The 4682-nt window shown below is 43.5% G+C and overlaps 1 pseudogene; it reads right to left on the reverse strand.

Moving 5' to 3' along the window:
- Positions 1-2918: 2918 nt before the first annotated feature.
- LOC136402513 (CTD nuclear envelope phosphatase 1 pseudogene) lies at positions 2919-3595 on the reverse strand (annotated as a pseudogene).
- Positions 3596-4682: the final 1087 nt, after the last annotated feature.

Consider the following 4682-nt stretch of genomic DNA (forward strand, 5'->3'; position numbering starts at 1 on the left):
TTTTACCTAGTGAAAACTGGGGACAGTTATTTCTGTTCCAGGATCTCATCCAGGACATGACATTACATTTAGTTGTTGTGTCTGCTTAGGCTCCTCTTAACTATGACAGTTTCTCAGACTTTGTTTTGAATGACAGTTTTGAGAAGTACTGATCAGGTATTTTGTAGAATATCTCTCTATTGGGATTTGTCTGATGCTTTCCACATGATTGGGCTAGGGTTACGGGTTTTGGGGAGGAAGACTGTAGATGTGAAGTGCCATTTTGATCATTTTGATCACATCATGGCTTATCACTGTAGATATCTGCTGACGTTGAAGTAGTCTTTGTCAGCTTTCTCACTGTGAAGTTACTCTGGTAACTTTTAAGTCACTGAAAAGTCTCTCTGTGACCTTGGGGGACTTTCTTTTTTCTTTTTTATGGGGAAGGAGAAGCATAGTGCTCTGACCTGTCTGCCTTCCTTTGACTCAGCATGGCCAGGCTGCTCCTGGCTCCAGTGGAGAACAACAAAGGGTATGACGGGGTCCATTTGATTCAATCTATTCTATGCAGCCATGGGGAAAGAATGACCTGGGAAGATAACATGAAAAAGAGAGTCAGGAAGCCAGAGTTGGGATCTGCCTCTAGGATTGGAAATTCTTTTGTCTTAATCACCAATATGCTAAAAGGTTCTTTGGCTATTTTTGAGAATGAAATTGAAATAGCACTCCAGAGTCAGGAAATCTAAGTTCTAGTCTAAAGATTTAGACTTGGCTTTGGCCAAGACAGTAGTGTAAAAGCAAAACAGCAAAATGGAGTTGATATTGTCAACTGAGCAATTTAAAATAGAGCTGAGAGGCCTCCAGAAAGCTGAGCTAATACACCCCCTCCATGTGAACTTTTGAACTGAACAGAACCACAATGGCTACATCCTAATACAGTTCCTGGAACTGGCTCCGCACCACTGAACTCTCTATTACAAAATACAAATTTTCACCTAGCAATAGACATGAGCAATTAATCATGTATAGTGTAGTGTAAGTCGGCTTGCCAACACCAATCACAGCTCTTTCAAAACAACTTGTGTAAGCCCCCTGGAAGCCCCTCCTTTCTTTCCCCCTTCAGAACACGTATTTAAATTTTTGTCTTCAGAATTTCGATTCCTAAAAGACCCCCAAATAAAGCTTTTGCCTGCCTTACAGTTCTTGATCAAAATTGACATTAGCCTTCTCTAGATTTGGGTGGAAAGGATGTTTGAAAAATATTCATTGAATCATCTACTAAATGACATCACATAGCTCATGCCACCGAATGAGCTAGGTCATTCTCTGAGGTAGACCTTATGCCACTAATAAAGCAACAACCTTAATGGCAAGATTAATAACAGTAGCAATTGTGTATTGATTCTTACTATGTGCCAAGTGGTAGGAATTCAAAGTAATGAGATCCATACAATATAATACAATATTATATTAGTTTCAGGTGTCCAACATAGTGCTTAACATTTATATAGCTTACAAAATGATCACCCCAATAAGTCTGGTATCCATCTGACACCATACATCGTTATTACAATATTATTGAGTAGATTTTTCTTTCTTTTTTTTTTTTGTGTGTGTGTGACAGAGACAGAGAGAGACAGAGAGAGGGACAGATAGGGACAGAAAGACAGAAAGGGGGAGAGATGCGAAGCCTCAGTTCTTCATTGTAGCACTTTACTTTCTGATTGATAGTTTTCTCATATGTGCCTTGACTAGGGGGCTACAGCAGAGCTAGTGACCCCCTTGCTCAAGCCAGCAATCTTGGGCTCAAGTTGGTGAGCCTTGCTCAAACCAGGTGAGCCCACACTCAAGCTGGTGATGTCGGGGTTTCGAACCTAGGTCCTTCCGCATCCCAGTCCAACGCTCTATCCACTGCGCCACCACGTGGTCAGGCTTGACTATATTTTTCTATGTTATATTTTATATCTCTGTGACTTTATAATGGGCAAATCGTATGTCTTAATCCCTTCCCCCTTTTCATCCATTCCTCTAACCCCACTCCCATTTGGCAAGCATCAAAATGTTCTCTGTATTAGTTTATTTCTGTTTCTTTGTTTATTTTATTTTTTAGATTCCATATATAAGTGAAACCATATGGTATTTGTTTTTCTCTGTCTCACTTATTTCACTTAATATGTTACTTTCTAGGTCCATCCATGTTGTTGCAAATGGTAGAATTTCTCTCTTTTTTATGGCTGAATAATATTATATTTTGTATATGTACCACCTCTTCTTTATCTATGCATCCAATGGTGGACACTTAGGTTGCTTCCATATCTTGGCTATTGTAAATAATGCTGCAATGAACATAGGGTAGCATGTCTTTTCTAATTAGTGTTTTGGATCTCTGGGTAAATACCCAGAAATGGAATTTCTGGATCTTAAAGTAGTTCTAGTTTTAAGATTTTTGGGGAACTACCATACTGTCTTCCATAGTGGCTGCAACAATTTACATTTCCACCAACATTGCAGAAGGGTTCCCTTTTCTCCACATCCTCTCCAACAGTTACTGTTTGCTTGTTTGTTTATTCATACAAGAATTTAAAAAAAATCAAGTCACAAGAAAGCTGGCTTGGCTTCTCTCTTAGCCTCTGGATTATCAAGTGTCTGCCTGTCATTCTGGCTCATCCTGTCTCTTTATAACAGACACCATTTCTGCTCTTCTAGGTCTCTGCTATGTTCCCTTCTGGGGTTTGAAGGGAGCGTGAACATGCTTCAGAGTCTGGCCCCTGTGTCCATCCACACTCCATATGGAGGGCAGGGCTCCCAGGGCAGAGAGGAGAAGGAGGGGCAGATCCTGCCCAGGCGGCCCTCACCATTGGACAGGACATCAGATGGCATCTCAAGGGCTCACTGACCCTTCCCCTCCACCCCCAACTCAGGTGGAGGGGGAGCAGCTGTCACCAGAACCTATGTTGGTCAAGGTTTTGGCTCAGCACAGGGCGAATATCAGCGGTGAACCTGAGGGCACCCAGCATCAGGAGCCAGTTTGTCTGGATAACTCCTATGAGCCCCTGGGAAGTTATCCAGGATCACAATTCTGGGAAGGTCACAGTGGACCACAGAGAGGTCCTGGACATGACTGCCCAGTTCCAAAGTGCAGTGCTGGGAGGCAGGGTGAGCTCTTCATACTGCCTCCTCTTGACAACGCTTCTGCTGTTGTCCCGTTTGTCTGCCGCAGCGGAGCCATAAATCTCCATGCCTGCGGTGATCACTACCAGCTTGTACCACTGGCTCACTACTTATAAGAAGAAATACACACACGGCCTCTTATGTTTGTTTATTACCACCTTGAGGATGAAGTCAGGAGGCGTGCCAGGTCACTGTGGGCCTCGGAACCCCATCATGGGTGGGTGTAAATCAGTGTCTTACCCAGGTCTAGCACCAGGATCTTCCTTATCGCCTGGCCTAGCTGATTCCGGGACACAGGAGATAAGGGGAAGATATCATGTTGAACAGTTTGGTACCGGATTGTTCTGTCGATTTGCCTCTGCAGAAGGTAAATGAAGAAGCTCCACAGCATGACGGTGGAGGCCACGAACGTGTGCAGCCCCAGCAGATACTGCGTCCACATCATCTCTATAGCCCTGTCGCTGCCAGCCCTGAGGGCCCCTGCAGCCTAGCTTGGCCCCGCAGCCAGAAGGGGGTGGGGTGGGGATCCCAAATGGCAAGAGAGGCTGCAGAGCCGGGCATGGAGCAGGCGGCTTGAGTGGCAACAGTGGGGAATTAGGAAATAAACACAGAGAGAAGAAGAATGGAATCGGAGGTCTCTGCAGGCTGTTGGCATGCAAGAGCAAAGAGAAACCCCTGGTTTGCTTTATTATACGGTACAGAGCGGTTTGCAAAACAAGCAAGTCTCTGATACAAAGTCACATATCTGAGGCATAAACAGGAATCCTCCCAAAATATAAACAAGAATTCTCTTAAGGCATAAACAGGAATCCCCCCTCCCCCCCCCATCATGCATAACATTTCAACCAACAGTTGAATAAACAAAGGGTGAGAAGTAGGGCATGTAAATTGCCTCTAGCAACTTAATCAAGCCAGTGAGGTGGGGGGATGGGCAGCAAGGACCCTGTCAGCTTACTGCCAGTCCCCCACACCTCTGTCCCCCCAAAATCTAAATTTCAAGGATTCTGTCAGCTCACAGCCTGTTTCCCACAGGATTAGTCCCTTTAACTAAGTAGTGCCAGAATTGAATTATTGAATACACAGTTGGTGTCAGAGAGTTGGCTGGTGAAAGAATCTTGCACAAGTGCAATGGGGAATTGAGTTGTGAGATGGAAAGTTCGATTGGCCAAGAGAGATCAAAAGGAGTGGAAACTTAAAGGGCAATCAGTGAGTTACTGTTCCACTCAAGAATGTGAAAGGAGGGTATTACAGGGATAAGAAGCAGCATAGGCAATACCTGTAGACAGTGCTGTTACTATTAATAACAATTGCAACATAACAGCAGCTTCATTTATCACCTATTATGTTCCAGGTAATGAAATTAATGAATTATAGGCAGTATCTTTTTTAGTCTCCAAAGGTACCCTATGAAGTTTATATTTATTACCTGGGTGTTTCAGATGGGAAAGTTAAATCTCAAAGAAGTTAAATATATTAGCTAGCAAGTAAGTGGCACTATTGTTATTTGACTCCATAATGGAAAGGGCAGTAGT

The sequence above is a fragment of the Saccopteryx leptura genome, chromosome 4 (genome assembly GCF_036850995.1).
Source record: "Saccopteryx leptura isolate mSacLep1 chromosome 4, mSacLep1_pri_phased_curated, whole genome shotgun sequence".
Taxonomy (NCBI): domain Eukaryota; kingdom Metazoa; phylum Chordata; class Mammalia; order Chiroptera; family Emballonuridae; genus Saccopteryx; species Saccopteryx leptura.